Source organism: Physella acuta, unplaced genomic scaffold, assembly GCF_028476545.2.
Source record: "Physella acuta isolate Inbredline_101_S28 unplaced genomic scaffold, ASM2847654v3 ptg000271l, whole genome shotgun sequence".
Taxonomy (NCBI): domain Eukaryota; kingdom Metazoa; phylum Mollusca; class Gastropoda; family Physidae; genus Physella; species Physella acuta.
The window spans coordinates 47,080-66,477 of NW_026731790.1; the positions used below are offsets into that span (position 1 = coordinate 47,080).

Here is a 19,398-nt window from a genome sequence, read left to right on the forward strand (position 1 = left end):
ACCTGATATCCCAGACATGGGATTTACCCCGCTCCACCCCCTCCATTTCCTTTCGTCCCCCTCCCCCTCCCACTGCAAATGCCGTCTAAGCCGGTATCCCAGACACCGGATTAACAGCATGCATTCCCCTCACCCTTAGGGCGACCCTCGCTCACATCGCGACCACGTGACTCCCTCCTCCCCTGCTCAAAACACGGTATGGCTACAGACGTTCAATGTCTTGTGTTAGCAGACGGCGGGAATTCAATGTGAACGGCTTGTCAAGCTGATTTTTTGATTCGCACACTTGTAAGTTCGGTTTTTTATGCGTTCACATTTTGTTTTCGTATGCTGCATTAAGTTTATTTAATTTCAGCATCAAGTTTTTCTTCGCATGATAAAAAAAAAATAGTAAAATATTAGTCAAATTCATTTTTTTTTAATCTAAACTTTTTAAATGTTTTTTTCCCAATATGCTTGTAATGTTGTTTAAAAAACAAGTTACAGAAAGTAACTGAACGAGGCTGCTTATTTTATGTTTGATAGTCCTTTCCTAATACACATCTAGAAATGCATTTTTTGTTTCTTATGCAGAATTTGTTTTAATGAAAAGTCGATCACTTCAGCAAATCTTGAAATTAAATATAAATAAGTTAAAATGTTTCTTGTACCTGACTCTGTATCTCTATGTCATGTACCCTTTTAAAAATGGGTGGCTATTACAAAATATATCTCATAGGACTGCATGTCACGATTATTGCATGACTAGTACCAGGAACTCACCACTATACAAGTGACTATAAGAGCTACATGATTACGTGAACCCTGTTGTTATATGTGACACATATACTCGCAATTTGTTATCATATTCCCTTTTGATATCATCATATCATCATTATTACAGTGTCATTTTATATTGGCGAGTCAGTGTACTATCAAAATCGGTATTGAAAAATAATCATTTAATCAGTACACGTGAATGGGAACTTAATCATTTAGCTCGTTTTGATTATTAAATCATTTTAATTAAGTCATACTGATTTACGCTTAATAGCATAGCGCAGAATCAGACACCCCCCCCCCCTTGCTCATCAAATTTCCACTGGGAATCTCTTGTTAACAAAACAAAACTTCATTTTGACATAATCACAGAGGCGTAGCGACCCGGGGACAAACTTTCCATTTGGCGCCCCCCTCGGGAACAACCTTTCACAATTTGCACCACCCCCTCAAACTTTCAATTTGCCCCCCCCATATATTTTTTTATATTTATAATGCAAAACTGCAGCTAAAATGAGATTTTAATTTGTCTTTACAACCCATTTTGGTGCCCCCTAAGGTCGGCGCCCGGGACATATGTACCCCCCCCGTACCCCCCGTACCCCGTCCCCCGCTACGCCTCTGCATGTTCACATGGCATTTAGATGTGTATTTTAACTCAGATTTTATTCATCGCCGGATAATTTAGAAGTTACAGATAAAGGTTTCGAATATATATGTATAATGATTTTAGTGGTTGATACTAATTACGAGCGTCTAATTAAACCAGATGCCTTTTTTCTAAATTAATTTTAAAAGTTCATGATTTCAAAACACGAATTATATAAATTATTGATGAATTAATTAGGTTGATTAAAGAGCATCTTTACCAAGATAACCTTTTTTAAAGAGACAAATTCTAATATTTGTTTCTAATTTATAACAATTTAATGCGAACAGCAACATTGTAAAAGCCTCTTCCTTTGATCAGAATCTAGATCTATATTTAAATCTAGTTTAAAAATATTGAAACAAAATCATTTCAATTCCAAATTTTAAAATTCGTACCTGCAAAACTATTCAAAATCGAAATATACTTTTTAAAAGAATTATTTACATTATGATAGGAAAGACATTTTTTTTCTCCCAATTATTTTTAGCGCAGTGAATCCTTCTCATATGAAATGTAGTTGCGTATATCTTTGTTTAGAAAAATGGTTTCAGAATATGTGTTTTACCTTACATATTTTTGTCAAAACATTACTTTTCAGGGTGTACTCTATCACTTACCTAGGGATGTTATTTCTGTATGCCCCATCCATGTGTGCCTGTACTTACTGTAAACATATGTATCTGAATTTACTGTAAGCATATGTATGTGTATTTACTGTAAGCATATGTGTCTGTACTTACTGTAAGCATATGTGTCTGTACATACTATAAGCATATGTGTCTGAACTTCTGTAAGCATATGTGTCTGAACTTACTGTAAGCATATGTGTCTGAACTTACTGTAAGCATATGTGTCTGAACTTACTGTAAGCATATTTGTCTGTACGCACTGTTGCCAAGTAAATCTAAGTTGAGACGACCATTTTCAACAAATCCAAAATTGTGTCTGTATTTACTGTAAGCATATGTATCTGTACTTACTGTAAGTATATGTGTCAGTATTTACTGTAAGCATATGTGTCTGTTCTTACTGTAAGCATATTTGTCTGTACGTACTATTGACAAGTTAATCTAAGTTGACCATTTTCAACAAATCCAAAATCAAAGATTTGAGCCAGTCCAATTGGCTTTTCTGCTTATTTTAATTTGCATCTTTTTTCATTCCACCATCAACATAGATAGCATTGTTTAAACTCTAGAGCAAACAAAAACTCCATGTTATACATTTATTTACGGGGGGGGGGGGGGGCTATGGGACGGTGTGGTCGTACGATTAAACACACTATTGCTAGTTAGTCTGCTGGACGTCTCTGTCTATCTAGATCTGAACAGGCTTTTTTCGGGGGGACGGGGTGGGGGGGGGGGGACGGTAGACCTTCTTTTGGGGGGGGGGGGCGGGGGGGGCGGACACTGTTAAACGTATATATTTCTATATAAATTCCATGTCGTTCGGGGTAGGGGTGGCGGCAGACTTTATTCGGGGGGGGGAGGTGCCTGGAAGAAACTCTGGATCTGAAGGGTGCCTGACTCACGTTAGGGTAATATAAAAAGCTGCTGGGCATAACGCTGATCACACTAAGCGTTCGTATGTCGAAGTCTCTAAAACTAGTTCATCTGTCCGATGACCGCCATGTTCGAATCGGTAACTTTTTTTCTTCAGCTGAAAGCTTTTTTTTATCATTAGAAATTTTAATACATTTTAACCCCTTTCTGTCTGTGCTTCTAATGGGTGTTTAAATCTCAAATAAATAGCATTACATCACACCAATTGAGAAGCTTTTCCCGAGAAACTACATATTTTTTTCCTTTAATTTACAAAGAAAAAGAAAACGGGAGAAAAGAAAAGAATACAATGTATTGTACAGAGTAATAGTAACTCAACGCAAAATGATTGTTCGAATAATAATCTTAGCCAGAAAAAAAACCACCTGCAATTTGTTAGACAATTTAAATAATATTATACATTATCATCGTGGTGGTTACGAAATATCAGATAGTTAAAAGTATACATAAACGATTGATCTTATTGGACAAGTGTATGTCTCGTAGCTTTTTTAAATTTTTTTTTCTTTCCAAAATCTGGGTGATACCCTGCTCATAATTCAAATTTTGAGATCAGACAATTTAAAGATACATGAAGACAAATCTTAAAATCAGACAATTTAAAGATACACGAAGACAAATCTTAAAATCAGACAATCTAAACATGAAGCCAAAAGTTTAGGGATCAGACACGTAGACAGAAAATGGAGCCACATTTTGAGATTAAACAATTACAAAGATGCATCAAGTCAACATTTTGAAACCAGACAATTTAAAAAGATACACGAAGCCAAATCTTGAGATCCGTTGCCAGAAACTAGTCTAGCAAAGTCGGTAAACAAGTTTCCTTCAAGATTAGTAATTTGTACTGAATTATTGAGGGGGCTGGGGGTCATTCACTTACGTAGACACAAATAAGCCGTGTTAATCTATTCTCGTACCTGCTGGGGAAAGATGTTTAGATCGAACAAGAGGTTCGTTCAATTTACAAAGTACTTTGTTATGTTGCTTTGGAACTTGAAATGCTTTTAACCTCATATATTTTATAATGGCAGCTACCGTTAAAAAAACATAATTATATCTGTCGTTTGATGTGGGATAGTTTAAAAGTACTGGGAAGTGTAATCGGGCTATAGTCAAAATTAGCCACTTTGGTTACTTTTTCCTTAGTTGTCGTTTCCCTGTTTTAAGCAATTTATAAAAAAAAAAATATTCAATTATTTTTCACAATGTTTCGATGACTTGTTTTTGAAGTATTTGAAATAATTTGAAAATAAAAGCATTATTCTAAGATTGTTAGGGAAAATAATTCTACATTAATCTAAGTTAAATTACATGCCACAAAATTCCTGATGTTATATTGACAACATAAACACTTTGAAGCTTTCAACGAACAAGGTCAAGGTTAATTGCATTAAAATTCAAGACGCTTTCTAAAACCTTGGGGCTGTTAACAGAGACATTCATGCAATGATTAATTCATATATATATATATATATATATATATATATATATATATATATATATATATATATATATATATATATATATATATATATATATATATATATATATATATATATATATATATATGTGTGTGTGTGTGTATTTATTTATTTAATTATATAAGTATTTGCACATAAACATATATATATATATATATATATATATATATATATATATATATATATATATATATATATATATATATATATATATATATCGAGACTGAGAAAGAGATGCTAATTGGCATAGCGTGAAAAGAACTTTTTTTTCTTAAAAAAGCACACACGTTTTTAAAGGCGTTGAAATGTGCCAAAAATCCAACCTGACTAATTAACATCTGGCATGAAACTCGACATGTCCATGCCATGCTGTAGCGTGTCTGCTGATATGTAGCCTGCATGCACCGGATATCTCGACATACTCGCTCTAGAAGCACAGCATGATAGCATGATCTGGTCAAGAAAAAAATGGGACGGCATGGCCGAATAGTAGAGCATTTGGCTGCTAGTCTCTAAATTGAATCGCTTTACTGACTTGTGACTGTTTGAATTCCCTAAGTTTAAATGGGCACCTGACTTAAGTTAGATGGGACGGAGTGGTCTAGCGGTAGAGAGCTGGACTGCTAACCCGTAAGTCTCGAATCCGGGTTCAAGTCAGTAGACCGTCCCTGAGTCCACCCAATTCTGATGGGTACCTAACTCACGTAAGGGAAATTAAAGGCGGCTGGGCATAGTGTTGACCACACTATCTCTTCATATGCCGAGGTCACAGAAACAAGTGAACTCTACTTCACTTGCCCCATAGACCGTCAGGTTTGAAAAGGAAACTTTACTTTACTTTTGACTTAAGTTGGGGAAAATAAAGGCGATTTAGAATAGTGCTGAGTATACCATCCATTCATATACCGAAGTCAAGAAACATATTAACTCTTTTTTATGTAACCAATGGATCGCTAGGTCTAAAGAGGAACTTTATTAAAGTCCGACACGTTGATGCAATTTTATAGCGTGTCTGCCGATATGCAGCTTGCGTGCACCGGATATATCGACATTCTTGCTTTTAGAACACGATCTGATCAAGAAAAAAATGGGATGACATAGCCAAATGGTAGAGCGTTTAGCTGCTCGCCCGAAAGTCGCCTTGGATCTCGGTTGTGACTTTTTGAAGTTCCTGAGTTCACTCAGCTCTAATGGGTACCTGACTTAAGTTGGAGAAAATAATATCGATTGAGAATAGTTCTGACCATCCCTTCATATACAGAAGTCAAAAAACAAATGAACTCCAAATAAAATGCCCAGAGGATTGGTATGTCTGAAAATGAACTTCATGAAAGTTCGACGCGTTGATGCAATTTTAGAGCGTGTTTGCCGAGGTGTAGTTTGTATGCACCCGATATCTTGTCATACTTGCTTTTAGAAACACGACACGATATGATCTCATTAAGAATAAAATGTTTCAAAACACCAATACATTTAGACAGCCATTGATAAGGCAGGGCGAATGATCTCATACAAACTATCTGAGATAAAAGGGTTCAAGGACAAAATGAAAATAGGAAAGAAACGTACATTATCGAACCGGACGGCCCATCGTGCAGGTGAAGTAGAATTAACTTGTTTTAGTGACCTCGGCAAATGCAGATATAGTGTAATCAGTACTATGACCAGCCGCCTTTATTGGGTTCAACGTGAGTTAGGTGTTCTCCTAACTTGAGTTAGGTCGATATACTAACAAGGACCTGGGTTTTAAACTCGGGATAGCAGACTTATACTCTACCACTCGACCAGGCCGTCCCACTCAAGGATAAATATGTCAGGACACATTATCTCAGGACAAATTATCTCAGGACAAATGATATCAGGAATAAATTACGGTTAACCATACGTTTATATTGCATTCACTGACGTCAAATAATAATAAAATTTGACTCCTAAGGAGTACTACCTCTAAGTTAGACAACTAAGTTCGTACCCCCAGAACTAGTTATTTAACTTGTTGTAGAGATTATAACAAACGCCATCTCCTACGATAGATTGTTTCCCCTTTTTAACTCAAAGAAACGAAACTATTCAATGGAACCATTTTCACTGCACTAATTGTTAATTTTACAATAAATTTATTATTTTAAAAAAAAATAAATAAATTTAAAAAATTAATTTACGCCGGTTTTCTAAAATTGTAAAATTATTTAACCTGTTCGTTAAACAAACTTTATTAAAAAAAAGTTCGCGGAAAATGAAATTACTTTTCTTCGCGTTAAAAAAAATAAATAATTGAATGTATCCTTAGAGGCTTTCTGTGCAATGAAAATAATTACGTGCTAAATTGATGTTTCTTTTTCAAAAGAATAAAAAAGAAAATAAAAAGCAACTTTTTATTTCCTAAAATGAAGTTTTACCGATTTTATTCCACTACAAGTTAGTTCAACAACAATATATTTTGAGATTTCACAATGATGATTCTAACTAGGATATTAAACCAACGATTATAAAGTCAAATCGTCAATGAAAAACAGCTTATGAAAATTGACCATGCTAATTTGTTGTTTATCGATGTTGTTGGTCGTCTTGTTGTTTGTCCTTCAAAACATTTTGTTTCACCATATTTGTAATTCTCCAACATTCTATTTCTACAGATTTTTATAGTCGGGTAGTATACATGTCGCAAGTGTAAACCCGGTGTTGGGGGGGGGGGGGCTGACATCAAATGGTAAAATAGAAATAATTACAGTAAAGACATTGTTTTATACAGTTAAACATGCCTATATAAAATAATAGGGCAGGGGGTGATACCAATTAATAAATGTAAAATTGTTAAAAGGAATGGGGGGTGACACCTGACCTTGTGACGCCGCTGATTCTAAAACTGCAGACTGAAACTAACACACTGGTCTTGACCCTAACATGATTACGACAAACAGAGGCTCTACACGAACCTACATCATCCTACTATCAGCGAGTACCTTAAAAACTAATCACTTATACACTCTAGCAGTACATGCTTCGTCGTGTCGTTGGGAATGAGAATCCGTGCACTCAATGAACCAACACCGCTTGCACGCAAAGCTTTAAAAAAACAATTCCAGTTCAGCCGCACGCAAATCACCAATTCCGGTAACCAATTTAGGCGAAAACATTCTTGTAAACAAGTCACAAACGCCCAGAACATTTGCTGCAAAATAGCGACTAGGGGAGAGAACTCTATAATCGAGTATTGTCACTCTGCTCCCCTCCCCCCTCAGGGCACAATGGTACAAATTACGGTACAAATAAATCAATCACCCCCACGGCCCCTGGAGGTGACATGTATCAACTAGTAAACAACCGGCAACCGGTTATTTCCGGGGATTTGTCTTTGCTTATCTGTTATGATTTAAAGTGGAGAATGGTGTAACTTACTTGCGTTAGAAACCACTTCGGTAAAGCTGTGATTATCCTGTGGCTCTGAGATTTGCACTAGGCAGTTAAAGCAAAAAATATTTAAAAGACTCACATAGGTAATATTTGAAAACAACAATCTGCAATATCGTTCTTCAAGAGTAACTGCTGTGAATGGTATTTTAGTGTGCTGAATGGATATCAGAGCATGTGTGTTGTGTAATATTTTATATTAATAAAATATTCTGAATGTGACGCGGCATACAAGGATGTGACGTGTGAGAGCAGGTTTTTTTTTTGATAGGGAAAATACGTTTGATAAGTCTTCGTCCTGTGGTGTTTGTGAGCGATGTAGGCCTATTCGTTTGTCGTCGAAAGAGAGGAATGTTTGATTTGATGTGTTTCATTGTGCTCAACATAACATTCCGGTTGTTAAAACTCATACAATTTTTTTTTATCCCAAATTTATTTCAGATGTCCTTAAAAGCCCAAACCCCCTCAGCCCACCACGCCGATGGGAAAAAATCCTTTGAATCATCATTTAATTACACATTTGCATTTTCAGTTTAAAAAATAAATGTAATTAAACATTTTGTATTAGATCTATGTATAGGTAAACCATCTTAAATGAATGAAAGTAGGCTACAAGTAAGAAAGAAGTATTACTATTGTAAATCTGTATCATAATAAAACGAACATGCAAGGCAAACTAACGCTGTAAATTACATGTCTGAAGCCAAAAAAATCGTTTGTCGTCGTGGATATGTTTCGTGTAATAGTAAAATAAATAATTATATGAACGAATGTGGCCCCGTCTTGATTTGAATTGGATGGTCGTACGTTGACCTTCAAGTGTCCACCCTGGCCACATCGTAACAGTAACAACCTATTCTACGTCATTTATATCTCCTCAGATGATAAACATTTTATTGAGTACACTTCGTTCTATTTTCTTCTCAGAAGGGGAGATAAGTTTAATGCGCGTGTGAGAAATGTGTTTACTACACGTGAAAGATTCTTTCTCCCAAAGCATGCACTAAATTAAGCGTTGTCTCCCTTGGGACCATCCCCAGCAATTAATTGATGTTTTTTTTTTTATTTTTACTTTCTGGGATACGATCATAGAGGAACTCTTGTAGTCGAGCTAAAAATCGACACAATCTCGACGTTTTACACAGCCCTGAATCGGAAAAATACTTGGTTTTGCAATTTTGTATCTATGTCTGTCTGTTTCTCTCCTTGTGTGTATGTGTGTGTGTGTCTCTCTCTCTGTGTGAGTGTGTGTGTCTATGAACACGACAACTTGAGTACAGTTTCTGAAATTGTCGTTGTTGTCGAAATTTAATTTATAAGTACGATATCAAATGTGTAGTTTTCTTTGAAATTTTGGTCGATTTCCAGTAACCGGAAGTACTAGCTACTGTATTTCCGGTTTCTCAAAAGTACCGTTTAAGTTAGGGGCACGAAATTTCACATATAAATATTAGATTGAATGCGCATATTTCTATCAACTTTTAAATGATTTCCGGTAGCTAATACATAGGTATAAGAACATTTAAGTTTGCGTGTACTAAACGCTAAAATCGTGAGTGCTACCCTTAAATTTAAGTATTCAAAATGATTAACATAGTTGTAGTAACTGTTAAATATAAATGTGTAAAAACCGTAAATTTAAGTGTACAAAATGCTAAACGTGTATGTCTGCCTAATAACTGTTAAACTGAAGTCTTTAAAATTATAAACATAGATATATTAACATTTAAATATAAATGTATTTAATGCTAACATTAGGTGTACTAACTGTAAATTTAAGTGTACCAAGTGTTAAATTTAAGTGTACATAATGGTAAATTTAAGTGTACAAAATAGTAAAATCCAAGCGTATAAAATGGTAAATTTAAGTGTACAGAATGGTAAATTTAAGTGTACAAAATGATAAATTTAAGTGTACAAAATGATAAATTTAAGTGTAAAAAAAAGGTAAATTTGAGTTGAGATTGTCGTGGGCTAGAGATAGTTACAGTCAATCGAGATTAAATGGTGTAGGTGAAATCCTATCAAAGCATCGAGAGCGGAAATACAATTTTCACTTCGCTAAAATTTATCGGGCCAATACAAAGTACCTGACTTCCCAACTAAATGAATACTTTTCATTTAAAGAGATTATATTTTGAAGCCAATAATGATATTTTAGTTGTAGAAAATTTTATTTTAGATCTCACGTTCGACTTAAAAGAAATGAATAATTTTATAAAACCGGCAAAACACTTTAGTAGTGTCCGCTATATAATCGAAACTAATAGATTTTGAAGTCTTCAGGCCATATATAGAAACAATTATTGCCAAATTCGGATTGTTGAAAGTAATTAGTTTTAATCATATAATAAATTGATACTCCTAAATGATACAATATCCACTTTTTGACTTCGCTTTTAAACACTATTTTAGAATTGTAATTAGATTAGCATTAATTAAAAAAGATACTCACAGTTTTAAATAAACCGGGAGTGATCTCCCCTAAACTTTCTCGAATATTCTTATATAAAATAACAGGGGATGGGAACTCGGGCTATAGACATGATTTTTAATCCATTTTAAATACTTAAAGTTTTAAAAATAGAATAAAATCTCGTAGACAAATTAATTGCACACCAAGTGAACGCCAAATAAAAAAGCGTATAATAGTGCGCAATATTATTAGTACTTTTAAAATTTACATTAGTTTTTTGAGAAATCGGAAGTAGCGTAAATTACTACTTCCTGTCAACGGAAATTACTCAAAATTTAACAGAAGGTAGAGAATTAGATCTTTTACTTACATGTGAAATGTCATTTATCTATCTGAAATAGTACTCAAGTTATAGGCTTTTGAAAAATTCAAAGTAGGAAAAGTACCACTTCCGGTTATCGGAAATCGCTCAAAAGTTGATACGGATCTACGATTTTGATAAAATACTTATATATGAAATTTCATCAACCTAGCTGTAACGGTACTCAAGTAATCGTGTTTACACACGGACACACAGACACACACACACACAGACATACGGACAAGATTGCAAAATTATGTTTTTCCGTATCAGTGAGGTGTAAAACGTCGAGATCTGTAAAAATCTCGATTTTTTTTTGCACGATTACATTACTTTCTCTATACTTCGTATATACGAGAAAGTAAAAAAAAAATAGGCCTACACAACAAAATATGTGGGTATCTACTCCGTCGTACTCTCTGTAGCTAAGCCGGCTATCCGTAGCCGGCTACGACACTGAGATTGTCAAATGCAGCTTTACGTTTAGACTGGAAGGTGTGGTCGGGCATGATAACGTGGGATTGTTTACCTAAAAAGTCCCTAGTTCAAAGCCCGAGCAACAGGGGACGGCAACCCACGAAGGAGAAATAACTCCAAAATCAAAACAACCGTTGCCTAGCTGATTGTTTTTGGGTGGACATAGGTTATAGAAGCAAATCAAGTAAGATAATCAGGCTGGTCAGAGACAACGGGCCATTTGGAATGGCCTATAACTTATAATTAGATTATTATACATTTTTAACAAAAATATCTAGGCCTATTCGATTTTTCCGTCTAATTTCTATATTTGGATTTTAGTTTAAATAGAAAACTATAAATACGTTTTAAAACATGAATTGTAACACTCGACAGTTCCTTTCGCTAAAATACTCAGCAACAACCCCACTGCCGTGTCAAAAGTCTTATATTCCGTTTGCAAAATTTGAAAAATATAGACTAGATTAAAAAAGAATAATAATTTTAGTTACTTCCCATTAATAGAATACAAAACGCGAAAGGGATACAACTTCCAGTATAGTACCCAAAAGGTTTAAAAATACATTGAAGTACATAAAATAATAAATCAAAATAATGATTATTAATTTAGTTCTAAATTAAAATAACTTTTAAAATGCAAATATGAATAAATATCAAATATTTATATTTTTTATCTATAAAGAATAATATTAGGCTTTAATTAAACTACGAACCTATTAATTTTGTTGGCTAAAAATTCTTTTATAAATATAAGACATATTTATTGAATTGTTATTAATGCATAATTATTTCCGGCATCAAATGATCTCTGTTTTATAATAAGAAAAAAGTATTTCAGTGTGTCTGAAATTCGTAGAGTTGTATGGCAGGGGTTGGCTACCTGCGGCTCGCGAGCCGCATGCGGCTCCTATGATGTTAAGTGGCGTCTCTCAAGTTCCATGCACAAATATATTAGAAATTATTTTATTGTTTTATTTTCAAAACACATAACACATATTATGCTGTAAGGAAACAAAACTTTAAACATAATAAAAACTCTAATCAGCGAATGAGAATAGGTGGGAGTAGAGAGTATTTGGACAGATGACAGCCGCTTGGGCACCAAGCCCAGCCCCACAGCCGTGCAATGCTTGCAACTTCCCAAGCAGAGTTTCTTCCAGGCATCTCTTCGGGGGGGGGGGCGAAGCCCCCCCCCCGAAAAATTTTTACCGCCCCCCCGAACAAAATGAAATTTATATAATTTATTTAAAAAATATATACTTTTAACAGTGTCCGCCCCCCCCCCCCCGAAGAAAGTTTACCGCCCCCCCCCGAAGATTTCAAGTGCCCCCCCCCCGGAGAAAAAAGTCTGGAAGAAACACTGTTCCCAAGTGCCGACTTTTTCGAATATTGTTAAATGGAGAATGCTATTTTATTCAGAATGCCATTCCCCATCCGTCAATAATCATTAATTTGACGTGTGACGAAGTTTTTTTTAGTTATTAGTTTCCTACTGTTGAGCCGGGTACTGCACTATGGGGTACGAGTTTACCCTCCGTTCAGTGGGGTGGAAGCAGTAGCGTAGCGAGGGGCGGGGGGGGGGGGGACATATGTCCCCGGGCGCCGAGCTTAGGGGGTGCCAAAATGGGTTGGAAAAATAAATTGAAAGCTTGAGGGGGGTGCAAATTGAAAGTTTGACGGGGGGGGGGGGGGGGTGCAAATCCAAATCTCGAGGGGGGGGGGAGGTGTGTGTGTTGTGTGTGTATGTTTATATATATAAATAATGCACTACTCCCTTTATGTACCTAAATATAATTGAGTTGATTATTCACTACATGCCAGTTTTTTTTTCACTACTTGAAGTAGTTCTAAGGGTAAATGCCGACTTCTGGATAATGTTGCAGTATGGTAACGGCACGCGTGGGAGTGGGAGGTTGGGAGGGTGTGTTAAAGTACCACTCCCACTCTTAACCCTGGCACCTGTGTGACCAAGCCAGAAACATAACTATCTGACTCATAAAATGGTTAACTTTTCATTTACTCTATTAGCTGATACGCAAGTTGACAGAGGTTCAACATATCTAGGGCAGACGTTTTCTCAAAATTATTACGGCTTAAAAAAGAAAATAAAACAAGATAACAATCAATTGAAAAGAAATTACATAAAAAAAGTTTTAATAATTTTTTTTTATGTAATAATGCACCAAAAATGAGAAAATACATTACTTTCTTTAAATATATTATAATACACTTTTATTTAAATAACTGTAAAGAAAAGCGTGGGTCACTATATTATTTATATAATTAAATGGTTAACCTACCATTTTCTCAAATAGCTGATATGTCAGTGAGCAGGTCACACGAGTATGAGAACCCTCACTTCGTTACAAGCGGATTTTTTTTGTATTTGTAGGTTACTCCACTCTGTTTAATTACCTTCTAAATTAGCTTTAAATTAACTCAACATCGTGTTCTCTCCCCTTACTACCACAGATAAACTTGACGTCACTGAGAGAGGTCACCACGTGCTTGACCTTGAGCACCTTAGCACACACGTGTAAACACGCCGACGTGCACCTGTTGGTAGCACCCCACCTGTGCTGGGAGGTAAACAAGAAACTCGAGTGGAGGCAAACAGGTAGGTTTAGTCAATCACATTAAACAGAACTATGTCAACTGTAAGCATTGTAAAGGTCCTAACCTTCGCTCATACTCACATTGTTAAAAAATAATGACATAAATTATATACACAATATATACGATTATTGAATATACTATAACTATACCCATGTCCGATAATAGACTCTTCCAAAAATAGGTGATAAGGTTGTTAGTATAATTATAATCTCGACTAGTTTTATAGTTGGAAATTAGGGTTAGGCGTATTGTAGGTAGGATTAGGGCTGGGGTTATGGTTACCAATGATGTTAGCAAGCCATGTGTGTATTTTAGTTAACCACCAGTAACCTTACACCCCTTTTTTAAGAAGATTTCATTATCGGACACTGGTATAAAAATTCACCCAAGACGTATTATATTTTCAATAAACAGTGGTTCTTAACCTGGGTATGATCGAACCACAAGGGTTCGGTGAGTCAGTCTCGGTGGTTCGGCGGAGGTCAAGACACACACCCGACTCATATAATTCACGATTTAATTTTGTCAGTATGGACGGTAGAACGATTATAAAGGGTTCTTCGAATACGCATATGTGACTGGTGGGGTTTGGTACCTCAAAAAAAATTATTAAGAAACACCTATCTATGAGTTACAAAATTAGCTTCAATAGTGAGTTAAACATTATATCTACCGAATACAAAAACCTGATTAGAATATTTTTTTCTCTGTATGTAAACTTTTTATATAATAAAAACACATAACATGCATTTAGCGTTACCCACCAAGTATGAGATGGCAAATGTACTATATATTTTAATGGTGTTTTATTTAGTCTTGTCGCAGTTTAAAACAAGTAAAACTAAATGTTAGAAATATTTTTTGTGTTTAGCTTTTACACGTTTATGTTCGTTTTAAAACTAAACGAAAATGATTTAGCTGGATAAAATGTTCACTTCGTACCCGCTCATGTCATAACATTAAGAACAAAAGAAAATGTCAGACGCTGACCCAGATTCCAGTATTCTTCGAACATGGGATGTCGGTGGAAGAAGCCTGACAATGCAAATCACCAGACTATTGCGTTCAGTCATCCGTTACCACACGGAGTTAACCGGCTAAATGAACAGGACCACACACACTGACCAGACGATATAGACTAGACATTGACAGGACGACATTGACCAGACGACATTGACCAGACGACATTGACCAGACGACATTACCAGACGACATTGACCAGACGACATTGACCAGACGACATTGACCAGACGACATTGACCAGACGACATTGACCAGACGACATTGACCAGACGACATTGACTAGACGACATTGACCAGACGACATTGACCAGAGGAAATTGACCAGACGACATTGACCAGACGACCAGACGACATTGACCAGACGACATTGACCACACGACATTGACCAGACGACATTGACCAGACGACATTGACCAGACGACACTGACCAGACGAGATTGACCAGACGACCAGACGACATTGAGCAGACGACATTGACCAGACGACATTGACCAGACGACCAGACGACATTGACCAGACGACCAGACGACATCGACCAGACGACATTGACCAGACGACCAGACGACATTGACCAGACGACCAGACGACATCGACCAGACGACATTGACCAGACGACCAGACGACATTGACCAGACGACATTGACCAGACGACATTGACCAGACGACATTGACCAGACGACATTGACCAGACGACATTGACCAGACGACTTTGACCAGACTGTATTGGGTTAAAGACCTATAAAAATCTAGCACAGTTCCGCGACAAAGTAAATCAGGTCACGTGATGCTTAAAATAGCCTTGTCCTTTCTCTGTTACAGTCTATAGGCCAAACTGATGAGCCGATATCAAACTACAGTCTCTCTAAATGTGGCTGAACATAATTAAAAACATCGTGTTCCAAAAAAACTCACTGTTACTGCTGTTTTATATGAAAATTAAAAACGTATTAGCCGAAAATGTAACTTAATTAATCAGGTTTGTTTTTAAAACAAATAATGGCATATGATCCAGTTACATTTAAAAATAAATACCCTTTCAACTTATCTTGTCCATTAAAAAAAACATCTAATTCTAATTTATGTCACACAAATTTTAACATGGTATCTATATGTAATAAACATTACTATCTTTTGGAGAGCGAAGGAGAAAAATGATTTCGAAAAACTAATTGTACCTTTCTAAGCATATATTATTATTTAGTATTTTTATGATTTTAAAAAAAATTTCAAGTAAAACGTTCTGTATCAACTGTATATTAAATGAATTTGAAAAAGTAAGCGTCACCCCCGCCCCCACCCCCCCCCCCCCCCCACACACACACCCCTTGTCTCTCTATCCCCCCTCCACACAACAATAACACATCACTAAAATCTCCGATAATCTCCAAATCTGTGTCGTGTCAGGTAAATGTTCTCTCGGTCATTCCAAAAATAGCCTGCAATTCCGTCCTTGACACTGCTGAAAGCCGTACTCGACCATCACGCTTGTATGACGTCTACTGACATTTTGTCAGTTCTGATACCAAGGTTTTTTTAATGTAATGAAAAATACGGGTTAAAAAAATATCCTTTTACGCAGCATTTTTGTGTTACATGTCACAATAGGCTGGGTAGGTAATTGGGTGCATTGTAAGAATAGACGTCAACATGTTTTGGTTGTAGATTTGTTGTTAGTATTGTTTATTAGATTCTTGTCCTTACTCTAATCCAAACCATAAGTCTAATCCCATCTTTAATGCTGCTTCTAGCTTATCTAATTATTTTAGTTCATACTTTGTCGATGGTACGGCTACACTTTTAACAATCGCATAATTTAAAATTTAAAGTGACCATTGTCATATCAGTACTTTATAATTACTAGATTTTTTTAAAGTCTACCAGCTTTGTTTTAATATTATTGTCAACAGAAATATTTTAATTTTTAGGTTTTAGTTCAGAGGAATTTTACGGTATACTTTACAGTAAAATTTTATAATCATTGTACCTAGTACATAAATTATATAAATTAAAGTATTATTGCTAGTTTAAAATCTAAAACAACAAAAAAAGTAAATTTAAAAAAATGAAAATCGAATAATAAAAGAGACTAATTTTGTTTCCAAAAAGAGACTAATTTTGTTTCCAAAAACATTTCGATTGTTTGATAATTCCTGTACTTTATTTAATTTTCTTTCGTTTCTTACCTCTCTTATTACCACAGAAATACAAACTTTTTATTAAAGTCTACCAAATTATATAAAAAAAGTTAAACCTTACCGACTATATCAAATAGGAAGGAAACGAACATTAACGTCAAACAAAATCTTAAGAAACTTTATCCGACGTCATCTGTTGCTTATTTTATTCATTTCAGCATTAAACATTGAATGAACGATAATTTCGCCATAAACTACACATTTTCCTCCCCTTACACGCTATTAATGTCAGGAAATTGTTATAACTAAACTAATTATACCATGTCACCTCTGATTTATTAGACACCACAAAAACAGGGATTTTTTTTTTTCGAAAAAAAAAAATAAGTAATTAAAAAAGTGTTACAGTTGAATTTTTAAAATTTTGAATAAATTTAAATTTTTAAAATCTTTTTTCAATTATTTCCATGTGGAGACGTAAACTTGCATTTTTTTTCAGGTCGCTTTATTTTAAACGAAAATTGTTGAAGCCTATAGGACCGGACACATACACTACCCCCCCCCCCCCCCCAACACTACATGACGCCACCATTTAGATCGATTCTTATCTCCCTGTTCATTCAAAAGCCGGTTATCGAACGGATGCAAATGTTCCAATCTCAAAAATTGGTTTCATTGAGGAGACCGTCCCTGAGTTAGCTCAACTCGGTGCTGTGTCTATTAGGTGCCTGGCTGGGGAATGGGGTAGGCCGCATGGGTGGGGATGGGGGTAAATTATTGGATTTTGTCCAGATGTTCCGTCGAAAAGTGAACCCAGCGCCACACTAAAATGATTATAAAAAAAGAAGATGTGAAACGAGTACTTTTAGATTTTATAGAAGAGGGTGAAATTGGGACTTGTCTTTAATATTTAGCATGAAAAAGTCTGTATTTCGGTACACTAAAACTTAAGCCTAATCCCTAACCCCTAAACCCAACCTCAACGTCAACCCAAACCCCAACGCCAACGCCAACCTCAACCTAAACCCCAACGCCAACCTCAACCTAAACCCCAACGTCAACCTCAACCTCAACCTCAACGTCAACCTCAACCCAAACCCCAACGCCAACCTCAGATTCAGCATAATTAAATCTATACCACATGCAATTGTCCATTGGTACATGTCATTAAAAGTAAAATTATAACAAGAAAAAAAAAAGGTATGCTACATAAGAAATACGGTTACGAGTCATTTGAAAGTAAAATTGATATTAAGAAAAATGATAGACAACATGACAGCATATATCATTACAGAGTAAAAATGGCATTTTGATGAGCGGGTTAAAGAGAACTGAAGGACGCGGTTTGTCTGTCAGTGCTAAGAGGTCGTGAGCTGATTGGGGGGGGGGGGGGGGGGGGGTTCACTTATCTAATGATGTGGTTCATGTAAGGAGAAGGGGCTGGGATGGTGGTACTGCGTGACACCTTTTTGGGGAGTACAGAAGTTGACAAATGACGACATTGGGGGTCTGAGTGGAGAAAATAGGGTCGGGGTGAAACTGTTACGTCATATAGGGACGAGTCTCTTAACGCGTTTCGCTCCCCTATCATTACAGCCCACACATCTTACGGATTTACTCCCTTCCCCCCCCCCCCACACTGTCTGCTGACCACACACGTCATTCTTGCCCTTACACCATACACACTTACCCCCCCCCCCCCCACACACCTTTCTGATGACCCTCATCATTATGGCCCGCGCATCTTACCAACGTACCGCCACTCCCCCTTTACTGTCTGCTGACCACCTTTATCATTTTGGCCCACACATCTTAACCCCCCCACACACACACATTGTCTGCTGACCAATGAGACCACAATGGTCCACACAAACTACCATCTTACCTTCAACTGTCTGCTGACCGACTCTATCATTATGGCCTACACAAGCAAACAGCTTACCTCCCCCACTCACTGTCTGCTTACCACACCCATCATTTTGGCCCACACACCCACACACCCTACCAGCTTACCCCCCTCCCACTCTCTGCTGACCGCCTCTATCATTATGGCCCACACATTTCACCAGCTTACCTTCTTTTTTTGCTGACCAATGAAATTCTCAGGATGTCGGTTAGCACGTGACCTTGTCTACTTCCTCCACGACGCATCCCGCACTGAATGTGTCGAACCAACGGTTTTAAATGTCAAGTTCATCACCCCAAGCCTCCAGCCTACTATCGTAAAGAAAGATACGACACCTTATAATTTACCCAATAAAAATGTCACACATACATTTTTTAGAAATGTTTATCGCTTTACATGCAGAAAAAGTTAATAAAACTAATTATAAACTTAGCTTCTATTTTTAAAATAAAATAACCATCAATGTTAAGGGGTCGGCGTGGTCGAGTCGGTAAAAGCTCGGGCAGATGAGGCTCGAAGCTGGGAACAGCTATTCTTCTAGGAGAGATAACTCCAAAATCAAACAACTACTGCCTTGCTGTAGCCATTTTTGGACA

The 19,398-nt window shown here is 36.3% G+C and overlaps 1 protein-coding gene across 2 annotated transcripts in view; it reads left to right on the forward strand.

Annotated features, from left to right (window-relative positions):
* The first annotated feature begins 203 nt into the window (after nucleotides 1–203).
* The window catches only part of LOC131939257 (cytoglobin-1), a 147,554-nt gene continuing 128,359 nt past the window's right edge, over nucleotides 204–19,398 (forward strand). For both annotated transcript variants that reach the window (XR_009386396.1, XM_059297460.1), the window contains exons 1-2: nucleotides 204–288; nucleotides 13,595–13,739. The gene's annotated coding sequence lies outside the window, so the exon portion shown is untranslated. The remainder of the gene's footprint in view (nucleotides 289–13,594; nucleotides 13,740–19,398) is intronic.